At 42.3% G+C, this 24867-nt stretch overlaps 1 non-coding gene and 1 pseudogene across 1 annotated transcript; both read right to left on the bottom strand.

Moving 5' to 3' along the window:
• Window positions 1-9402: 9402 nt before the first annotated feature.
• On the bottom strand, window positions 9403-9509 carry LOC125593652. Its single transcript, XR_007329552.1, has one exon. It is a non-coding gene; the product is annotated as a small nucleolar RNA R71 (small nucleolar RNA).
• A 7670-nt stretch (window positions 9510-17179) lies between these two features.
• Window positions 17180-22257, bottom strand: LOC125593196 (annotated as a pseudogene).
• Window positions 22258-24867: the final 2610 nt, after the last annotated feature.

A 24867-nucleotide genomic window follows, 5' to 3' on the forward strand; every position in this document is an offset into this window, starting at 1 on the left:
CGAATCTCACCCCGCGCAAGGACGCAGATAATCACCTAATCCCTTATATATTAAAGGAAAAACATTGTAATAAATGTGTTCAAACTATAATAGACACGTGACAGACTCACATCATCGATTTGAGAATGAACACGCTGACGTGTCAAGTGTAGAGAGCTACTTAGCCAAACTCTACATAGGAAAAAAGGAGTTGGTCGATGTTAAGGCTAAGCTGTATAGTGTTCACAAACTTCTCAAGAAGCAGGTTAGCTTTGCAGATGATATGGAAGCTGTAGATGTCAACAGTGACAGATGTTTTGAGGAGGATGTGAACTTCATCAGTGGTACCAGTTCAGAGTGGATACAGAAACTCCTATGGGAATGGACAGAGGAGTAACTTCAACCAGAATTCACAGTTCCAGAAACCCTACAGCAACAACTTCAACAACGGCAGCAACAAAAACTATGGAAATTCTTCCTATCAGAACGTGTTACCACAGACTCGAGATAGCAAGATAGAAGCAATGATTGATCAAGTTCTTGAGGGCTAGCAGAAGCTGATGGTGAATGTCAATTGGAAGATAGATGATGTCTACACTGAGCTGAATGAAAAGTTTGAGACTCTGACTACACATGTGAAGAAGTTTGAGACACAAGTGGTTCAGACATGAGAAGCTGTTAAGAAACAAGAGACCTTCATCAAGGGTAAAGGAGATGAAGCACTGAAGTACCACGTGAATGCAATCATAGAGGATGATTTTTGGCAGGTGGTTAAGGAGGAAAAGCTTCAGGAGGGAGACATCTGAGCTTCGACAGTTCACATTGGTGTCGACTGACTTCAAGAGAGGAACATCGATCGATGGGATTAGACGAACACCGATTGATGGAGTCAGTTGCACATGCGAGACGTGAGAATCATGACCCATAAAGAGTTTGCACCTATACACCCTCATCCACCCAAACCCTTTTGTATGAAAGATATCGATCGGAAGAATGAGCCAGTCGCCGATCGACAGAGAGAATCAACCGGCGATCGACAGTCAACTCTAGTCATGGATCGACGAGTACCTCTCTGCTACCGAGTGCAACTACCCAAAATAGATGTGGCACAACTGAATGCACTCAGAAATCCATCTCAACTTTCAGAGACATCAACAGACAATATTAGTGAGCAACCTGAAGATGCACTAGAGCCTATGCTAGTTGATCAGGCTACTGTGAGACGAACCTTGAGGAAGTGATAGGAAAAGGTTCCTAAGCATCTGAAGAGATGAGCTAATGATAAGGAGATGGATAAGTTCACAAAGAGGATTCTAAGGATCCCAATGGATAAGCCATTTGAGGAGGTTTACTTTACCCACGGGCTGTGGATGTTCTTCTGAGAGACCAAGAAAACTGAAGAAGACATTAGGAGAATGTTCCACCAAGTCAAAGAGAAAATAAGACAAACGATTACACTGAAGAAGAAGAGTGATCCTAGAAAGTTTGTGGTACCATACTTTATAGGAGGCATTGACTATCCTAGTGCGCTCTGCGACACATGATCTTTAGTCAACATTCTACCAAAGGTGATGGAAGACCATCTGGATCTGAAGATAGAGCCTTCAGAGGATTCATTCACTTTTGTGGGTTGTTCTCAAGGAACTGATACCACTCAAATTACCCTAAGTGATTTGTACTTTCTCAAATAAGAGGTTGAGTTGTAGTACTTAGGGATCGAATCCACAAGGAGCTGGGGGCACACAAAAGATCTTAAAACAATTTATGATTAAGCTAGGTCAATTAAGTAAACAGTAAATTGCAGTGGTGAACAAGGTAGTTGTTCGGTTGATTGGATTGAGGTTTTGTAAACGATTATAAGAAAGCGTTAGACTTAGGATTTCTATTGTAATCATGATTATAACAATATAGAAGCTAGAGTAGTTTTTTGGATATTCTAGAACTCAAACAAAGTAATATTCTATCAACTGTCGTTTGTTCAGAATATATATTGTCTAGTATAATCATTTCAAACATTTCTATGAATAATAAACATTTGTAGAAGGTAAATGTTTTAGTTCATTTTATTTTAGAAAAATATTATATGTTTTATTATTAAAATTAACTAGTTTTACACGTGAAATATAGTTTATGGTTATTTATGCATCATACTCTTCATGAAAAATATATCAATATAACTACAAATTGAAAGTAGAAAAAATGAATAAACATATATGAAACGCAGAAAATGAAAATTCAGATGATCTATTTGATTTTGACTGTCTTATATTTAAAATAAAATTACAAGAATTTTTAATGACCTACAATGGTGTCTTCTTCAGCCTTATTACATCATGTACTAATATTTATTTTAATATTTAGTCAATGCAAATTTTTAATTAACAAGTTATGGATTCTTATAAAATACTGTTCATACAATCAAGATTCAGAGACATGTTTTCATCATGCACATATATTTTTATGGCTACAATAAACAAAACAAAATCCAAAATTATAAAATATTGATAGTTTTATCACCTATAATTTACATGATGAAAATAATGATCTAGAACATTTTATATTAAATTGTTAACTGAGCAACTAAAGATATATAGTCCATGAAAACCGAGATAGATAAATGATAACAAATGCAAACCAATATATATAGAAGGTAACAAATGCGCAAAGTCCTAGAATGATTATGAAAGTATCACTAAATGACCATAAAACATTACAATATGAAAAAATGAGCATAACAACGAGTTTGGCGTTGTTATTTATTTGATTGGCTTGGTGCAATTTTAAAATTCTTTGTATTTTCTTCTACTTTTCTTTTTCGGATTAGGTTCGCTTTAGATATTAAAGTATGTATATTTTGTCTAAGCCTAGGTACAAGGTAGCTAATAACTCGAATATGCACCTTGGTTATTAAAATATAAAACGAATTAGAACTTACGTGACAAACAAAATTTTATTCATAAAATAAGTCTCACACACAGTAAATATATAAAAATGTCATAAATTTGTAATAAAAAATCAATTTTTAATGTTTTCATAAATTGAAATATCAAGTAAAACCCAACGCACGAGCCCATATCTAGTTTATTATGTTTTGGAATGTTTTAGAGTATTTACAGGTTCATGTATGTTTTAGAGTAATGTGGTGATTTTAAAGCGTTTTGGAGATAAAGATAGGACAAACTCGAGTTCATGGACCAGCTAGAGTCGACATTCAAAGTCAACCGTTGATCGACAAACACTACTTTTTGTCAATCAACAGAGAAGCGCGGAAGCGGGCCACTTGTTTATGACCGACTTGATGCCCCAGATTCCACATAATTACAAAATTACCATATATAACTCAAATTACCCTAATGAGTGACTTTTACTCTCTCAAATAAGAGGTTCAGTTGTAGTACTTAAGTGTCGAATCCACAAGGAGCTAGGGCACACAATAGATCCTAATCAGCAGTGATTAAAATAGATAAATTATTGAAACAGTAAATAAGCAAGCACGGCGAACAAGGCAGTTGTTCAGTTGATTGGATTAAGGAATTTCATTGGTCTAACATTCTAAGCACTTATACTGGTCATTCAAGAATTTCATCAAACATATTCTAAGCATGAAAAACCTAAAGTCTAGCTTAAGATTTGTCAAACCCCTATTCTAGCATAAAAAACGAATTCAGTAAAAAATATGTAGATTAGTCTGACCATAAGTCATCACTAAATCAACCTAACCCATGAACTCGAGAAGTCTCTAATCAATTATCTCCATGAAAGCACCAAAACTCAGGATAGCTTGACACATAATCACAAGATTAAAGAAAGGTACACCAGATGAACACAAGAAATCAAAAGAAACTTGCATAAAACTTAAAAAATATCCAAACTTTTACAAGTAGCAAGTGTTCATTGAGAGAAAATGAGTTAAATCTGGGTTAGTGAGCCTAAAACTATATATAAGAGTCTTAAAGTCGAATCAGGTAAAATCCAAAAATCATGGGTTAACCCAGATTAAAGCAGATCAAAACTTAATTACCGAAACACCATGTCATTCATTTGGTCACAATAAAGACTGACATGCATGATAGATCGATCCCTTGAACCAATGGATCAAACTCGAACTTGTTGTTTGATTCAAGGCCCTTCATCCTCCACGACGACAAGAACTGGTGCCTTATGCCGCCTTTAAGCTTCTTTGCCGCTGAAAGGTTTCAAGAGACAACTGCTATGCCGCGATGAAGCTTCTCTCCTCCACAGTCTTCTCTTTGCTGTAACTTGTAGTCGACTGTAATCTTGGATTTCCTCCGCTGAAAGAAAACAAAGCAAATCCAAAATCTGAATAAGTGATCATCCACATTCTCCATAGATACATCATGTTAGGGATATATGCCCACATGCACTGCCCCTTAGATGATTTATTGGTCTTAAGGCTACGGTTCAACATATCGACTAAGTTGCCCACACCTTGTCAATAAGTCATCATAATAGAGACGTCTGTCTTTGTATTCCATGACCAAATCTTCTCTTATAAATATATAAACTATTTATTAACTCAACATGAAAATCAACCAAGAGTTTTTTTTATGAAAACCCAATCAAGAGGTTTCATCATATAATCCATTTGTCTAGTTTAAGCATATTTTAAAGTAATAAAAGCATGGAAGATTTCAAACAAGCATGGAAGATTTCAAACAGACTCGATTCACAAAGACATAACATGTGCTAAGCTAATGATACCAAAGTTGTAAACTAAGTTGGAGGAATTACAAGAATAGTCCTCACCTAGCAATAGGAAAAACAGTTTTGGATTACATATGATCAAACAGACTCTGAATCTGAATCAGGCTAAACAATCGAGTCATTATAATAGAATCAGAAGTCAACCCAGAGAAATACATCGACCCAATGTGACCCGGTTACCCAAACAACCGGATCTGACCAACCCAACTTTATAAACCAAACCAACCCGACCTAATCAACCAAACCCATTGATTGAACTGTTGACCAGATCATTGAGGTTACTCGCTGAGTTAGCTTAGCCAAATTAGTTGATTCACTTAGTTAGCTCGCAGAGTACAAGTCACCAGAAAATCAACCCACGAGTCACAGCGAGTCAATTGGCAAGTTACAGTGTTGGTTGCCGACGGCTTGAAAAGATGGGGACTTACCGGAAAAGTCCCTGGTGGTGAGATGGTGGCTTCACGGTGGTAGACGATCATGATCACCTAAGATTCTAATAAATCTTAGGACACCTAACATTTTCTGCATAAACTTATGGGCCTTGTTGAACTATTGGTTTTTGATCGTTACACTATTTTGCACATTAATTCAGTGTTTCACAAATGTATGTATAAAAAAAACTGAGATTGATTGGCGTATCGATGGTGATGCTTTAAACTGGGCTCGTGTAGGTAACTTACTTTTATACACATGAGACTTGAGTCATTAGTTGACACTATCATTATAGTATTAAACGTTCTTAGTTTAATATATTATTCCAGGTGTGACATCTTACAATACTAAAAGTTTTAAATCCTCAATAGAGAGAACTGCCACCTCAACATAAAAATTCCAACCAATAGGAAGGATCTGTTACGCCATGTCATCTTAACTTATTTGAAAATGAAAAAAAAATTGGGCTTCTTCAAATGTATACGTAGCCCATCTAATTCAAAAATTTAAAACTTTGTCCAACAGTAAAGCTAAAGTCCATACCTTCTCCCCTCCCCCTTTAGTTCGCCAGTTTCAGACTAAACAAATCGATCAACATATCAGTTTTCATTCTCGCCATAAAAGACCTTCCTCCACCATTCAGATGCATTTAATGTTTAAATTCTAGATCTCAATCAAACTGATGACCTCCTCTTCAACTAGTCTCCATATCCCAGCATATATATTGATAGCCACTTATCAAATCCAATTATTCTCCAAACCGAAATCCAATCCCGAACTCCACCGAACTATGGCCGGGAAAAACCTTGAAAACACTCGCCAAAATCTCATCATGTTTATTCTTCGATGGAAGGTAAATTATTCTATCAATGTTCTATATTGTTTCAGTATACACTTTTCCGTTTGTCGCTTGGAGATAAGCAAAGTTATGTTTGGTGAACAGAGATCAGTTGAAGCTTTTTCTTGGAGAGTTGGTGCATTTTGAGAACTGTTCAAGGAAAACATGATCAGTTGAAGCTCTTTCACAGGTTTAAACATGATATTCTCACTTTGGCCACACAATAAATCTCTTTCTTTCGGAAAGTATCCGGCTTTTCATTAGTTTTACACCCCAATAAACATATGCATAATCCATAATGCACTAGCTGATGACATTTGTTCATTTTATAGATGTACATATTTTCATGCAAATTGGTGAAACTTGGTCCTATTTGAATCTATGTACGTGTTTTTGTTTACTTCAAGATTCTTGCCATGATACTTTGCAATACCTTTCACGAGGAAGATTTTTTTTGGGTAAGTAACTAAGCAAGCGTAATCTTTATATTATTGGGCAAGCAAGCATAATCTTTATATTATGATACTAAACGCCTTAACCTATCTCATCGTTTCAACCTTCTCCATGTAGATCCCACATGGGATGGTTCCACGAGACTGAGTACTCAAGTTGTGCTATTGGAGCTAGGCTTTTTGCTGATGCTGCTATGGTTCATACAGAATCCTGACTCACGGCTGGTGTGGTCATCCTGTTTATGGCGAGCTTGAAGTTAGTTTTCATTGTTCTTGCCACTCTTCCACTGAACCGGCTTAATAATTATATTTACATGAAGATAATAGTCTGCTTCAGTACAGATGCAAATGTAACAAAATCAAATATCTGTTTTGTGTCCACTTTGGAGTTAGTATCGGGATCAAGTTTCTTTGTTTTCTTTGTCTAATGAAAATTTTGAAACTCTGCAAGCAGAGTATGTACGAGGATGCAATACAAGTAGCAAAGGATGCCGTTAGAAGCATAAGAAAGGTTGCTTCATTCTGCCGAGAGGAGAAAGTTATGAAAATATATAAGGAAAAACCTGAAGCTCCTATGAAAACAGGAATACCTCAAGGCATAGGTAGTGGAATTGATTTCGTAGTTACATTGGTTCGAAAAAGCGTGTTGCGACATGAAGCAATGACGTTGGAGATTAGCGCCTAGCGCCATGGCGCTGCAAAGCAAGCGCTTTGCCCACCTGAAACAAAAAAAAAGGTAACCACAAAACCATACATATATATTACGTTAACATAAAAAATCTAAGAAGTGTAGAAAACCAAAAACACCAAATAGATATAATAAGACTCAAAGGTTCATATAGAAAAACAACAACTGAAAATACCAAATTAAAACAACAAATTCAGAAGCAAATGCAGAAGCAAATTCAAAAGCAAATAAAAACACCAATACCTGAATCTCTACTCAGATTCAGAATCATTCTCCTCATACTCAAAATCTTTCTCGTAGACTCCTAACTCCTCTTCAACGTCATCACCTTCATCAACCAATTCCAAATGAGAAGGTGATGGACCATAGTGCTTGCTCTGAGTTGAGGATCATATATGGTGTTTTTAATACCATTATATGTGTGTTTTGAGTTAATTCTCAGTCCTAATTCATGCTTATTTGATATCATTCCAGGTTTGGAGCACGTAAAAGAGCAAAGAAGAGAGTTCCATGAAGAAAGATGTCATTTTGGAATATCCGACGCAGAAAAGCCAGTCAGACCAATCCGAAGGTTTTTCCCGAAGAGAACAAGCGTCTGACTGTTCCCGATCACTAAGGAAACTTCCACGATTTTCAAAATTTGCCCTAGATTCCATCTCTTCTCTCTTTACCACCGGCGCCTCCATATAAAAAGCCGATCCTATCATTTCTTTTGACTACGCAAGTTTTGGCAAGAAACTTAGAACTATTTTGGCGATTTAGCAACTTGTAAGGGAGAAGGCTTCATCTCCCATTTTCACGAGAAGATCATCTTGAACCCTTGTCTTTCTACTTTATTTTATATGCAGTATTATTTAGAAATCATGCATGTATCACTTTGCTTATGATTGAGTAGTCGGCTAAGCTTGCTTAGGGTTTTAGGGTGTCAATCGCATGAGCTAAACGCAAATAAGTGATTTTAATTGTTCTTCATTCATATTGTTCTTACTTCTTGCATTGAATTGATCACTTAATGTTCGATCTCAAGTTTAATCACCTAGCTAACCGCTTAGGAGATAAATTGACCTATATTGAATGAGCTTCATATCCCTAATCACCGAGAGTAGATATTAGGGTATTAAGTGAACTAATCGGACCTGATCTCTAAGGCTTGCTATCGCGTCTTATTCCAAGTGAGAGCTTGGGACTCAAGACCGATCAGTAAAGGGAACAAGTCCACGATAATGGATTGTTCTAGCCGAGTGATCCGAGTTCTAGACTGCACCTCATTGCACTTGAATAGTTGTTTGGTTCTGCATTGACACCTGATGAACAACCCTAAGCTGGCTTTCATTTAAATCGAATTTGAATCTCTAGGTATTCTAGTTACTTGTGTCGCCATTGATTTTAAAAACCCCACTTGTTTCCCAGCTTAATATTGAACTCATAAGAGTAAAGAGTAAACTGGTCCTCTGGATTGAATCTCAAATATTATAATTACCACTGTTAACTTGACAGTAGCAAGGATTCATTTTTAGTGTATCAAGTTTTGGCGCCGTTGCAACGGGGACCAGGCTTTTACCTTTATTTTTCGGTTTAATATTTAGTCTGAGATATCTAAATTGCTTTTAATTCTTTGTTGGAACAGATGATCCAAGTGCATGACCAGTAGACATACTCGGAGCAACGCACAAGGACCACTACATCAACTGACCAACGACGAACTCACAAGATTAGAAAGACAAAATCGTCAACAGCCGAGAACAACCGACACCAACATGGGTGATCACGGCAATCAGGATGACCTCACTGCTGCACTGGCAATCATTCAACAACAAATGCAGACTCAGCTACAACATATATTGCAGATGCAGCAGACCATCCAGAATCAACAACAAGCTGCTCAAGAAGCAGCTGAGAACACCGCACGAGAAGAGCGTGGTGATCCTATTGGGGAGCGGAACCTTCCGCGTAACTTCGTTACTAACCGCTCCCCCATCAACCCTCCTCCTTGCACTTGGCAAGACTATGAGATCAAACCTGCACTGATAAGTCTGGTACAGAAGAGCACGTTCAGCGGTCTCACTACTGACATCCCGATGGACCACATCGAAGCCTTTGAGAGAATCTGCAATTTCTCTCGCTCTAACGGAGTGCCACCAGACTATGTCAAATGCACGCTGTTCCCATTCTCTCTTGAAGGGAAAGCTTCTCGCTGGCTCCAATCTCTGCCAACCGGCTCTCTTACCTCATGGGACAAGGTCCGATCAGCGTTCCTGAGCCACTTCTACATGAAGTCTAAAACCGCGGCTCTACGGCACAGGATCTCCAATTTTTTGCAGAAGTCTGATGAACCTTTTCATGAAGCTTGGGAGAGGTACAAGGAGTACCAGAGAGAGTGCCCGCACCATGGTTTGACGATGACAATATATTGGAGGTGTTCTATGATGGAGTAAGCAATGAGTTTTGAAACACCCTTGATTCTTCGAGTAATGGAGATTTCATGACTTAAACCACACTTGGTGCGTTCGAGCTGATTGAGAACATGGCTTCAAGTTCACTAAACAAGAACAAGGAGCATGACCGCTCGAAGAGTGTGAACAGCATATATGATCTCGCTGCAAAGGTGGACCAACTGCTTAAGGGAAACCAAAGCCAAGTGTTCATAATGGAAGAAGCAGCTCCTAAGAAGAGTGCCGGTGACCTGGCGTTTGATGCTGAAATATCAGCAGTCGATCAACAGGAGGTGAGCTACGTGAATGGGCAAGGATGGCAGCTCAAAAACTACCACCCAAACCCTAACGTGAGGAACAACCCACAGCTTTTCTGGCCTAAACAAGACAAACCAGCTGATCCTGCACAGAGTAACCAAGGTCAGTATGCCGGGTATTAAAAGAACTACCAACCCCGGACTTATGTTCTAAGCCAACCGCAAAACAATCCACCTCAGATGCAGAAACACCAGAACACTCAGCCAGCTACCTCCGCTCCTGTCGCTGTTCTACAAGATGAGACAAAAGCTATGTTGCAGCAACTGCTCCAAGGACAACAGCTCCAAGGGAAGGCTCTAAACAAGGTTACTACCAAGATCAATACCAGAATGAACCATATGTTCAGCGATTTGAGCACCAAATACGACAATGTCGTGAGCCATATGAGACAGATGGACATTCAGATTGCTCAGACTGCTGAGAGCGTCAAGAGGCAACAAGGTACTCTACCTGGGAAAACCGACAAAAACCCTAAGGAGTGCAATGCGGTTGAGTTGAGAAGTGGAAAGCAATTGTCGGAACCGGTAAAGAAGAGGTTCACTGCGGCTGAGAAGGGGAAGCAGAAAGAGTCCAAACAACCACTAGCCGATACCCAGGTAGCTGAGAAGGAAAGGGAACCAACAGTTGGAACCAATTTGCCAGGACCAGAACAACCATCTGAGGCTGTCCACCCGATCCCAGAGCCTGTTCCTGCTCGCGAATACACTCCTAAAGTCCCTTACCCTATTCCATCAAAGGCTACTCGTAAGGACCGAGAGGAGATGAAGTGCAGAAAGATGTTGGAGGACCTAACCGTCCGACTCCCCTTGATGGATGCAATCCAGATGATGCCCTCCATGCACAGCTTTATGAAGGGATTGATCTCAGGAAAAATATCAGAGGAGAGAAAATTCATGACTGTCTCTAAGGAGTGCAGCGCAGTGCTTCAGAACAGGCAGATAAAGAAGCGAAGAGACCCTGGCAAGTTCTTCCTCTCTATCCAGATTTAGAAGACAGATTTCTCATGCTCCTTGGTTGATCTGGGATCTAGCGTAAACCTCATGCCCTACTCTGTAGCACGGTGTCTGGGATACATGCATTTCAAACCAACTAGGATGTCCTTGGTGTTCGCGGATAGATCAATTAAGTTCCCGGTTGGTATTCTAGGGGTCTCCAAGTAAAAGTCAGGAACACCTCTGTTCCAGCAGACTTCATAGTTCTAGACCTGGTAGAGGAATCCAAAGATCCTCTCATTTTAGGAAGACCATTCCTATGTACTGTTGGAGCCATCATTGATGTGCGGCAAGGGAAGATTGATCTCCATCTGGGGGACATAGTCATGCAGTTCGAGATGGATGAGCTGCTGAAGAAGCCGATGCTGGATGGACAGACCTTCGAGGTTGATGAAGGGATTGATCCACTGCAACCTCGCGAAGGGATGATCGAGGAGATTCTTACAGAAGATCCACTCGAGCTTGCACTAGTAAGAGCTGATGCCGAGCAGAGTGTCATGAACATTGACGCAGATGGGTATGCTAAGATGCTTGACTCCGCAAGGAGTATGGGAAGAATGGTGGCGAGTCTAAGTCTAGGGGAAGAGAGAAACAAGGACGAGAACACTCCAACTGGAGCGACCCCTTTACCGAACTCGCCTGTTCCGCCGAACCTACCTGATGATCCCTGGAGCGAGTTGAAGGCTCCCAAGGTTGAGCTAAAACCCCTTCCCAAGGGGCTCAGGTACGCTTTCTTAGGTCCTAATTCCACTTACCCTGTCATTGTGAACGCTGAACTCAAAAATGTGGAAACTGCATTGCTTTTGTGTGAGCTTAGGAAGTATCGTAAGGCATTAGGATATTCACTAGCTGACATACCTGGCATCTCACCTGATTTATGCATGCATAAAATACACCTAGAAGATGAATCAATGACTTCTGTTGAACATCAGAGGAGGTTAAACCCGAATCTAAAAGATGTTGTTAAGAAAGAGATAATGAAACTTCTTGAAGAGGGTGTGATCTATGCCATATCTGATAATAAGTTCTTTAGCCATGTTCATGTAGTACCTAAGAAACATGGGATCACTGTTATCACAAATAAAAAGAATGAATTGATCCCTACTAGAACAGTGACAGGACATCGCATGTGCATTGATTTCAGAAAATTAAATGCAGCCACTAGAAAGGATCACTTTCCATTTCCCTTCATTGATCAAATGCTTGAGAGATTGGCTAACCACCCATATTTGCCAGGGATCTCTTTATCGTCCATGGGTTCTTTCTCTTAAGCTCATATAACTCCACCCTCTGTTCTGGTGTGAGTATGCTTTCATCAAAGGGTGGTGGCTCCACATATGTCCAATCTTCAGTGTGATCTTCAAATGTGTGTTCCTCTTCTTGTGGTAACGCAGAGTAGCTCAAAGCCATCATTGCAAATAACAAAAGCTAGAATAAATGGTTAGTAGCTATACAAAGCAACACAAAGCAAAAGAAAATAAAGCTTAATCTCAAGAAAGTTTGAAATCCTAGTGACAAATCTACTTAGTTCCCCGGCAACGGCGCCAAAATGATTAATGCGTTTAAGGACACACCAAATAACCTAATGTGCCAACAATACCACAATCGAATGGTATGTCATTGTAGCATTTTAGGATCGAATCCACAAGGAACTAATGATCTATAACACCAAGAATACACAAACTTTCCTAATCTAAGCAAACAATCAGGAGAAGACGACGTTATTCAGGTTTCTTTCAGATCCCTATCAATCCAGACGATCAGGAGAAGACGACTTTCACATGCCCATACAGAACGTACGCATACAGGAGAATGCCATTCGGCCTGTGCAATGCGCCAGCAACATTTCAGCACTGCATGATGTCGATCTTTACTGACCTGATTGAAGATATTATGGAGGTTTTCATGGATGATTTCAATGTCTATGGAAGCTCCTTTAGTTTCTGTTTGTCAAACTTGTGCAGGGTACTCAAAAGGTGTGAGGAGAAACAACTGGTGCTCAATTGGGAGAAGTGCCACTTCATGGTCAGAGATGGGATTGTTCTAGGGCATAAGATCTCCGAGAAAGGCATTGAGGTGGATAAGGCAAAGGTCGAGGTGATGATGAGCTTGCAACCACCAACAACTGTGAAAGCTATCAGAAGCTTCTTGGGTCACGCATGGTTTTACAGGAGGTTCATCCAGGATTTCTCAAAAATAGCGAGACCACTCACCAGACTGCTCTGCAAGGAGATCAAGTTTGATTTCGACAGCGAGTGCTTAGCTGCGTTCCACACGATCAAAGGAGCTCTAGTCAGCACACCTGTTGTACAACCGCCAGACTGGGATCTCCCTATTGAGATCATGACTGATGCTAGCGACTTTGCAGTTGGAGCAGTCCTTGGGCAGCGCAATGATAAGAAACTTCATGTGATCTATTACGCAAGCAAAACCATGGATGAACCTCATTGCAGATATGCTACGACTGAGAAGGAACTCCTGGCTATTGTTTTTGCATTCGAGAAGTTCAGATCCTACCTGGTGGGATCGAAGGTGATTGTGCCAACAGACCATGCTGCTCTTAAGTACTTGCTCAGAAAGAAGGATGCAAAACCGATGTTGTTGACGTGGATTCTTCTTCTCCAAGAATTTGATCACGAGATACAAGACAAAAAGGGAGTCGAGAATGGGGTTGCAGACCACTTGTCCAGAATGAAGATTGAGGACGACACATCCCTTGATGAAGAACACACAGTGGAACACGTCAACGCTATTGGTCTGCGCTTCGCGGAACATCCCCTGAGCATAACATCCGATTGTTCTCGCGTACCGGAACAACCAGTAGCCGCGATCCAAAAGCAGTACTCTCACCTCCCCTGGTTTGCTGAGATTGCGAACTTCCTAGCTGTTGAAAAGGAACCACTTAAGTTCACTGGAAACGAGAAGAGGAAATTCTTAAGAGAGGCGAGGCAGTATGTTTGGGATGAACCATACTTGTACAAACATTGCAAGTATGGCATATTCAGAAGGTGTGTTCCAGAGGTAGATATTCCAGGGATTCTATATCATTGCCATGGTTCCTCTTATGCAGGGCACTTCGCCACATTCAAAACGGTTTCCAAAATCCTCCAAGCAGGTTTCTGGTGGCCAACTATGTTCAGAGATGCGCACGCCTACATAGCTTGATGCGATGCATGCCAGTGACTTGGGAACATCAGCAAAAGGAATGAGATGGCTCAGAATTACATTTTGCAAGTTGAGGTGTTCGACTGTTGGGGAGTCGATTTCATGGGACCATTCCCTCCGTCCTTCAAGAACGAGTACATCCTGGTCGCCGTTGACTATTTCTCCCAGTGGGTAGAAGCAATGGCGAGTCCCAGTAATGATGCAAAAGTGGTGACTAAGATGTTCAGCTCCATCATCTTTCCGAGATTTGGGGTGCCTAGAGTGGTCATTAGCGATGGCGGAACACACTTCATCAACAAGGCATTTCAGGGCCTGTTGAAGAAGAATGGGGTGAAACACAAGGTGGCTACTGCTTATCATCCCCAGACGAGTGGACAGGTTGAAATTTCCAACAGGGAGGTCAAGATCATTCTCCAGAAAACTGTCAATACCTCGCGCAAGGACTGGTCGCTTAAGCTGGACGATGCTCTCTGGGCCTACAGAACAGCCTACAAAACGCCGCTAGGGACCACCCCCTATCACCTGGTCTACGGTAAGGCTTGTCATCTTCCTGTCGAGCTCGGATACAAGGCTGCATGGGCGGTCAAGTTACTGAATTTTGACATCAAGCCAACAACTGAGAAGCGCATGATCCAAGTCCATGAGCTGGAAGAGATAAGGCACCTCGCCTATGAGAGTTCCAAAATTTATAAAGAGAAGACCAAAGCCTACCATGAAAAACGAATCATTGCCAGACGTTTCGAACCAAACGATAAGGTCTTGCTCTTAAACTCAAGACATAGGCTGTTCCCAGACAAGCTGAAATCTAGATGGTCCGGACCCTTCACCATTAAGGAAATCAGACCTTACGGAGCTGTTGTGTTGCTGGACAGAAAGGGAGATGAGTTCATCGTCAATGGTCAGCGCATCAAGCATTGCTGACTCCACTATCGCAGAGGGTGAAGAAATTCCCCTAAGCGATCCCCCATCAGCCTGATCAGCTGAGCCAAGTCAAGCTAATGAATTTAACTAAGCGCTTGGTGGGAGGCAACCCACTGGTGAGTGTATATATTGTTTTCTATACTCTATTACATTTCCTTTCAGATTTAGTTTGCAGGTCAAAAACAAGAAAAACCGAACACTTCTGTCAGAACAACCGAATGACTGTTCTCCTAGTTGAACAACCCATCGCCTGTTCCAGGTAAGTGTCTCGAGCCAAAAAAAAATAAAAAAAATATATATATATAAAAAAAGGGGGGGGGATAAAAGGAAGCTGTTAGGGTTTCGCCTATTTAAGGCCTCACTCTACCTCTTTCCCGTCTCACTCACCGTACACCTCCCCACTTGCGAATTAGAGCAATCACCAAAACCTCAATTTTTCATTCATTTTAAGTGATTATTGCTTCTAATTTGCTTCGATTTTCGAGTTCTCTCTGTTTTTACAGTCAATTTCCCCCGATTCATAAGGTAAGAGGCTCGACAATCACCATACAAATTGCGAATTCGGTTTGACAAGTTCATCCTTCTAATCGCTTTGATAGATCGATTCTTGTTGAGAATGACTTGATTTTGATCTCCCCATTTGCTGTTAGGGTTGAGTTAGAAGATGAACTCATGCTTTCTTTTACTTTAGCGATTTGCGATTTCACTTCTCCATTGATTGAACCGTTTTGATATGTCCTGATCTCAATTGATCCTGATCTCAATCAATCTGATTCGATTTACGAGAAGTTGAATTGGTTTAATGAGTTGAGCTGTAGATATTTTTGTTGTTTATTGCGGTTCTTGTCATGTTGAAGCAATTATGAGTTTCATAAGGAGGAAGTGGAAGTTTTTTTTATTCCGTTTCTTCTTTGCAACTAAAATGGAACTAAGGAATAAAACTTGTTCGCCTTGCAGATGCCACGCACTAAGCAATCGGCCAAGAGAACGAGGGTGAACCTCGCGAGCAACACGCCACCGCCGCGAGCAACACGCCACCGCCGCGAGCACAACAACCGACCTCCGCGTCCTACCCATGGCCTCATGAACAAGAGGGAGAACCGATTGATCTCAACAGCCCAATGCTTTTAGACTTTAACTGCGAGGGGTGGGACAAGGAAACAGCTGGGCGTTACAACTCCCTCCTCAAGGTCGATATCCTACCTACTCGTTTCGGCCATGCGGAAACTCTTGCTGATGGGGATATCTCCCCTCTGTTATCAGGAACATGAGCTCTACTCAGACCTTGCCCGCCAAGTGCTCGCTACTGCCACCATTACTTACGAGGACTCTTCTGCGCCCTTCTATGCCAATTGCTCCTTCTCATTCATGGCTGATGGAGAGTATTGCTCACTGTACCTCGACAAACTTAACGAAATCTATGAGATCGCGAATGAGCCGATAGGGGTAGCAGTGGCAAAAAAGTTAGCCCCATCAAACGCCTTCTGGGACTTCATCGCGAATGGGAATTTCACACCTGGCAAAGCCTACCAGTCGCAGATCAGGAACCCGACACTTAGAGTCATTGCAAAGATCATTTCAAACCTCCTGTTCGCCAAGGATCAGACTTCCAAAGTGACAAACGGGGAGCTGCAAACCCTGTATGCAGGTATTGAGGATGAGATCCGCGCTTCAGAGTCTGGCCTTCCAATTCAGAAGGTCAAAACGAACCCAGGCTTTCATTTCATCACCATGCTTTGCGAGAGGAGGCAGTGTCTTATGCACGGTTCGAACAAGAAGGACAAAAGCGGTAGCTTGCTCACGCCGCTCTTCAAGCATTTCGGCATTGATCTCAGCAAATACAAGGTGAACACGGAGATTCAGTACCTTGACATCAAGTACCTTATGGCGTGCCACATCATGCGAGATGAGGATACCTACAGCTTGTTCGACAAGGAGGGTACCCAGCTGTTCACCAAGCTGCCTCACCCCGAGATCACCAGGCTCAGCGTGTTCGACAACATACGCTTCCTCCCACCACCCGAGCTCCTATCCACTGATCCTCGTGCTGCTGCACCTGACGCGAATATGGAGGATGTCGAGGACATTACCCCAGAAGCTGACCCATCATACGACCTCGGAGAGCTGGCGGATGTGACAGATGATCAGCCTTACCGACGTTGGATGGTTGACTCGCAGCGGAAGAACAACAGTCTCATGCGGAGGATCCTCCATCTTGTTACCGGCGGCTGCATTGGCGGAAGTAACCAGCGACAGTCACCAGCAGCGCAGACCCAACGACCACACCGTCCAGGCAAGGAGCCTATGGGAACAGGCCCTTCAACTGAGGAGGTTCATCGCTCGCGCAACAAATGTTCGCTTGATCCAGCCAAGAGCGGCGAGTCCGATTGAGTCCACCAGGACTTTTCTCTATCCATTGTTTTATCCATCTGAACTTTTTATCTATTTGCTGTGTATTTGGCTGACTCCGATTTGATGTCACACCAGGGATGGTGTGAATTAAGTCTGGCGGAAGCACTTGTTTGTGTGCTGCTACTCTATGTTTTTATTTCTGAGTAAGTCCCTATGTCATTTGGATGTTTTATTGAGTCAGTTTAGGATCGAGTCAGCTAAAACTCTTGCGGGAATTTGGACCTTGTGTTGTGATAATCTTTTAACCACCTCGTGCTCTAACATCCTTATCCAGTGACCTTAGCAGTGATAAAAGACCCACACTTGGACCTGGAACACCCCTGACTTATTTCATTTGATTCTCCAGAAGCTCTCAACTGATCAGGTTACACTGGGTAGACTCAACTCCACCTAACTTGAATCTAATCGTGACTGAAATTCTTCTTGTTATGGGCACTAAATCAGGGAAACGAGACTTACACTCAGGACTTCTTACTCTTTTTACCAATCTTGCTGATCCTGAGTGGCTAGCTCATCTTTAGCTAGTTTCCACCTTGCGCCTAAGCCTTTATTTTCACCCTCATGCACTCTGTTTTTCAGTGTCATATGTGCAGATATGTGCAAAAGGGTCGGAGAGGAAATGATCGACGCAGCCTCTTACTCGTTAATGCCATACATTCAGAGAAGAGAGATCAAACATGAAGAGAACAGTCGATGAGACCATGCTCTAACAAGAGAACAGTCTATGGGTGCATGTTCTAACCAGAGGAACAATGGCGACCAGTGAGAAACAAAAGAATAGACCACCAATGGCTGCAAAACATTCATTATGTTGCCTCTCCCTTGCAACCCCATCACCTTGTAAAAAAACTATATATATATATATATATATATTTTTTGTTTTTATGGTGATGGAGATGGGGAAGGTGAATCCGAAAAATACACGCCACTGGGAAGGTTGAGCAAGGAGTTGGTACCAATTTTTGAGGAGTAGGCAAAGGAAGTCAAGAACTGAAGAACAATCCCACAGTTGATCCGAAGGAGAGAACAACTGGACCCGTGAAGCAGAAACGAGTAAGGGCTGTGGACATCAATGGATTCGTCCTCTCCTGCTATTTTGTGCGATATCCTGCATCCACTTAAAATTGGTAGCCCCTAAACACTTTTAGCTCCACCATGAAATAGCCTGTTCTTTACCTAGCCCGTCTACCCTGAATAGTGCCTGTGATGAGAAGCTCACGCTGTTCTTAATTGAATTTAAGGAGTTTTGTCTCGATAGTGTACCCTTTTTCAGGTATGAGATACATAGTATGGAGCTGATTTTCGAACAGCGATCGTGGGTGTTCTAGTAAGGGTGTGTGGTCTGAGTCTACAGCTTGTATGGTTCAGAGATGTGTCGTAAGAGTATGGTTAATGAGGACAGGTGAGTTTCCACTCTTTCAAACCTTTCTCCCTGCTCTTGAGGCTTGGCCTTGTTCGAGGACAAACAAGGATCTAAGTCTAGGGGAATTGATATATGGTGTTTTTAATACCATTATATGTGTGCTTTGAGTTAATTCTCAGTCCTAATTCTTGCTTATTTGGTATCATTCCAGGTTTGGAGCAGGTGAAAGAGCAAATAAGAGAGTTCCATGAAGAAAGATGTCATTTTGGAATATCCGACGTAGAACAGCCAGTTAGACCAATCCAAAGGTTGTTCCCGAAGAGAACAAGCGTCTCACTGTTCCCGATCACTAAGGAAATTTCCAAGATTTTGGAAGTTTGCCCTAGATTCCATCTCTTCTCTCTTTACCACCGGAGCCTCCATATAAAAAGCCGATCCTATCATTTCTTTTGACTATGCTAGTTTTGGCAAGAAACCTAGAACTATTTTGGCAATTTAGCAACTTGTAAGGGAGAAGGCTTCATCTCTCATTTTCACGAGAAGATCATCCTGAACCCTTGTCTTTCTACTTTATTTTATATGCAGTATTATTCAGAAATCATGTCTGTATCTCTTTGCTTTATGATTGAGTAATCGGCTAAGCTTGCTTAGGGTTTTAGGGTGTCAATCGCATGAGCTAAACGCAAATAAGTGATTTTAATTGTTCTTCATTCATATTGTTCTTACTGCTTGCATTGAATTGATCACTTAATGTTTGATCTCAAGTTTAATCACCTAGCTAACCGCTTAGGAGATAAATTGACATATATTGAATGAGCTTAATATCCCTAATCAGCGAGAGTAGATATTAGGGTATTAAGTGAACTAATCGGACCTGATCTCTAAGGCTTGCTATCGCGTCTTGTTCCAAGTGAGAGGTTAGGACTCAAGACCGATCAGCAAAGGGAACAAGTCCACGATAGTGGATTGTTCTAGCCGAGTGATCCGAGTTCTAGACTACACCTCATTGCACTTAAATAGTTGTTTGGTTCCGCATTGACACCTGTTGAACAACCCTTAGCCGGCTTTCATTTAAATTGAATTTGAATCTCTAGTTATTCTAGTTACTTGTGTCGCCATTCATTTTAAAAACCCCACTTGTTTCCCAGTTTAATATTGAACTCATAACAGTAAAGAGTAAACTGGTCCTCTGGATTGAATCTCAAATATTACAATTACCACTGTTAACTTGACAGTAGCAAAGATTCATTTTTAATCTATCAGAGGACGTTGCGATTCCTTTCCCTTTGTTGTTCTTAGCAGAAGTAAGAGTCTTTGCTCCTCTAGTAGTGTAGTCTGGTTCTTCAGCTCCTACTGCCTCACTCACCACACTCCAAGTCAGGTCCTCATCATCATGAACGAAAGCATCATCTTCATCATTGGAGGAGTTCCCGCCCATCTTGCCCATTAACCACTCGTTGCTGTTATCAATTTGCTCCAACAGAATTGGATCCTTTGCATAATTTCTCTTCATCCTAAGCTGCAAAGCCCGATTGTACTTGACAAACACCATGTCATTCAATCGGCTTTGAGCTAATCTGTTCCTTCTCTTAGTGTGTAGCTATTAATAATCAAAGTAAGTCATACATATGAATAGCATTAAGTTAACTGTAAATTTAGAAAAATCTCAATGACCTACATGCTGAAAAACTCCCCAATTTCTTTCACAGCCACTTGCACTGCATGTTAGACTAAGGACTTTGACAACAAAATCTCTGAGATTAAGAGCTGAGCTTCCGTAAGTTGACCACCAATCAGCTATAAAGACATACAAGAATACACTAGCATTCTTAAGCACTTCTAGCTGGAAATGAAATGTTGCAAAGCTGAAAACAGAGAGTTATTATCTGGAAACTTCATCTCCCTTTGCCTAACAGACATGGGAAGACCAAAGAGCCCACTTGCATTCTTAAACACTTCAAGCTCAACCATGATCCTGTCTTGAACAACACCGTCTCGAACCAGCCTTATGATGCAGTTATACAATCTAGTTTCCACTTCTTCACAATAAACATCAGCATGATGGGAATAATGAACATATCGATTGAGGAAGTAACCTGCTGCGGGAAGTGGTTGATGTAGCTGACAGTCCCATTGTCTGTCTATCATCTCAAACACCTTCTCATACTTCTCCTTCTTCCCTTTGAAATTCTTAGCAATAGCTTCTTTTGCCCTATCCATAGCAGCGTAGATGTACCCCATTGGTGGTTTCTTCTCACCATCAACCATTCGGAGTACCTTCACTAAGGGAGAAGTTAGCTTCAGAGCATAAGCTATGTTCCTCCAGAAGCTCTCTTGAAGAATATACTGCTTCAGCTTCCTCGCTCTTGCTTCCTTAGGCCATTTCGATTTGTTCCATTCCTCTGAGGTCACCATCTTCTTCAAATTGGCTTGCTGAAGGTGAAACTGAGTCATGGTGGTGAAACTGAGTCATCGTGATGAAAGAAGTTGCGAATCTTGTTACAGCCGGCCTGTGCAAGTTCCTTTTCTCTGTGAACCTCCTCATCATGTTCACAAGTGGTACACGACAATAGATGTATGCATTGATAAACATGCACTTCTTCATCGCACTCTTCACTGCCTCTATCTTTCCAATGTCCTCCAGTATCAAATCAAGGCAGTGTGCAGCACAAGGAGTCCATAAGAGATGTGGACGTTTTGCTTCAAGAAGTTTCCCCGCCTTCACGTAGTTGGAGGCGTTATCAGTAACAACCTGAACAACGTTCATCTCTCAACTTCCTCAACCATATCATCGAGTAGCTTGAACAACATTGTAGCATCTTTCACAACTTCAGAAACCTCTTTTGACCTGATGAACACCGAGCCTTTTGGTGTGTTAACCAGAAAGTTGACGATGTCCTTCTGCACCACAGAATCACGCCATCCATCAGACATGATTGAGCATCCTTTCACTGCCCACTCCTCCCTATTAGGAACCAGCGCAGCTTGAACATTGGCGACTTCAATTTGAAGTAAAGGATACCGGAGCTCATACTGAGAAGGCAGCTTCAACCCCATACGATACTGGCCGATCAGTTCTGTCATTTTCATGAAATTGTCATGAGAAGCAGCATTGAAAGGAATCCCAACATCATAGAACCACCTTGCTATGGCTCCACACACATTGTCTCTTAAGTCTTTGTCACAAGGTCCAAACACCCCTTTCATATCCTTTCTGCCTTTCAAGACGCCAGGAGGCAGTGACATCACGAACTTATCCAAAGGACCACGGCTCTTCCTCTTGGTAGCCTTTCGTATTGGCTGATCACCATCCAAGTCGACATCATCTTCATGTACGACAGGTTGGTACTTCATTGTGAGAGCTGCTCTTTCTTCAGCTCTTCTGGTGATGTAATTCTCCAGCCAACTCTGACATGTTCTGGAAAGATTGGACACTTCCTTGCATTCTTGTACCTGCCAACAAGATGTTATTTCAACCGTGAAATTCCAACAGTTAACACCTTGTAGCAGAAGATACACTTCCAGTGGTTGACGTTATTGTTAACCATGGTTCAATACTTTCTTCCCGGATCCACTTGCTGGCCTACTCCTTGAGACCCTCTTCCTTGAGATGATCCAGCTCCAGCGTCAGACATGATCACAACTACAACATAGATGTGGGAACCGAAATTCGCATTGTCGATTTCTGTTTAAATAAGGAAACTAGGAAAACCCTAATTTCCCAGAGGTCCTGGATATCTGCTAATACCACACGCCAAGCAATCAGATCACAAGAATAACAACGATAAAGTATAAGAAATCGAAAAGAGAGCAAAGTAGATCTTATTCCGAATTCGCATTTGAGCGTTACAACAAGGTAAGCGCCTGGGCTACGAGAGCTGTCGGCGAGATTCCTAGTTATAAAATCCTAAGACGGCAATAACCTAGTTGAGTCGCAGCTCGAATAAAAAAAACGGAAATATGCCTAATTGCTCTAAGTGTTAAGTTTGCTCTGAGAAAAGTCCTCTCCATGCCTCTCGCCTAGGACTCCCTATATACTGGCTCCTAGGTCGGTTTACATTTTTCCTCTTCTGCCCTTAAGCCGCCATAGCTTAAAAATGGAGATATTCTATTTTTTCCGATCTTCGTAATTATCTTTAAAATTTCGTATTTATCCGCGAAAACTTGACATTTATCTTTCCTTGCGAACCAAGCGTAAACCGTCATGCAGCTTACGGGCTGTTGGTTAAGAAATCGTAAGTTGGGCCTCGAGTCATGTCTTCGGTCTCTTTGGGACGTCTTCTGACTCGAAGAGTTTATTACGGCTTCTTTCGATAAAGAACGAACTTTCTGCGGTTTCTACCGTAAAGTTTGATCGATGACTTAGAATGGCGGGAAACATGAAATGGGTTCGCTACGGTCTTCGGGAGATAGCATCGAAGGGTAGACGAGAATGCATGGACTAATGTCGTATCGACGTTTCGGAAGAGCTTGGTCGCTACGTTACGATCCAGCGGAACGGACGCTCGGTCGCTACGTAGCGACCGAGCTTCGGCTCGGGCTCGGTCGCTACGTAGCGACCGAGCGGGACGAACGCTCGGTCGCTACGTAGCGACCAAGCGAATGAATGCTCGGTCGCTACGTAGCGACCGAGCGGAACGAACGCTCGGTCGCTACATAGCGACCGAGCGGAACGAACGCTCGGTCGATACGTAGTGACCGAGCTTGGCTCGAGCTCGGTCGCTACATAGCCACCGAGCTGAACGGACGCTCGGTCACTACGTAGCGACCGGGCTTTGGCTCGAGCTCGGTTGCTATGTAGCGATCGAGCGGAACACGCGTTCGGTCGCTGCGTAGCGACCCTTTTCGAGCTCTTGTCCGATGTCTCGTATTTCATCCGCAAAGCCTTTCGTAAGGAAGAATCTATTCCGAAAAAGTATTTGTCGAAGAAAGTTTTTTGTTTTCTTCTTCGGACTTTCTTGAATGTTAACTTTGTCGTAACCGTTTTTGACCCCAACAGTTAGCCCCCCAGCTCGTTAGAGTCGAGACTCTAGCGCGCGGTTTGATGATTTTGGCAAAGTTAGGCGTATTGAACGAAGTTTACTTCAAACTCCGCAGAAGAGAATTCTCGAGAAAGTGTATATTAAAAAATAAAAAATTTCGAGCCCATATTTTTATAAGTAGTGAGGTCTTGTTATTCATTTGCTTCACACCTTCCCTTCTTCAAACCTCCAAAACCTCTCTAGCTCCAAATCTTTTGCCTTTAACATGTCTTCTTCCCATGGTGACAAGAGAAGTTCCAAAGTTGAGATGGGCGAGGCCACCTCTCCGGCTCCGATTCCGACTTCTCCGGTCGAAGCGCCGGCTTGTGTTGCCGACCATCTCTCCTTTCGAGAGAGACTAGTTCGTCGCCAAGCCGAGAAGGAGCAGGTTCGAGCCGGCGCCGAGTTCCCGTCCTCTTCTGCACTGGCCATTGCTCCGGGTCATGGGACCGAGGTCGTAACTCCGCGAGATACGGGAACTCTCGCAGCCTCGGTCGTTCCAGATGCTTCGGCTTGACCTGCTGGATCGTCCACGACTTTGATTCTCGTCGAAGATAAGGAGAGGGCTGCTGACTCTATGCCACCCCCTCCGGCCAGGAAAGAGATCGTTCTAGCGCTTCGCGTTCCTAGTGTTGTTCTGGTTGCTCAGCCTAAGGGCCGGAAGAGGAAGTTTACCAAGGGCGGTGACGGGGAATCTTCGCAGCAAGGAGACTCGAGCATAGCGTCGGGGCTTCGCGGAAAGGTTTGTCGCTCACTTGTCTTTTCGATTGTTACATATTTCTCTGAAAGACAAAGAATCCCTAACTTTCTTCTCGTTTTGCAGTTCATGTCGTTGATCGACGGGATGATCAGCGAGTGCGGTTCTGAAACCAGTCGTCTCGCCGGGGAGTTGTTCGAGCTGCAGGGTAGACGGTCTGAAACCGAGGCCATACTGACGGCTGTCAAGGATTCTCACTCCGTGAAAATGTGGAAGCTCGAGGTCGCCATAGGGGAGCTCGAGAGGGACCTCGGGAAGACGGCGAGTTCATTTCATAAGGAGAAGAAAGCCAGGAAGGCCAAATCTTCAGAGGTGCGTCGTCTTCTGCGTCAGATCGAGGGCGATGCAAGGTTAGCGAGCCACGGGATTAGA

This window comes from Brassica napus, chromosome C9 (genome assembly GCF_020379485.1).
Source record: "Brassica napus cultivar Da-Ae chromosome C9, Da-Ae, whole genome shotgun sequence".
NCBI lineage: Eukaryota > Viridiplantae > Streptophyta > Magnoliopsida > Brassicales > Brassicaceae > Brassica > Brassica napus.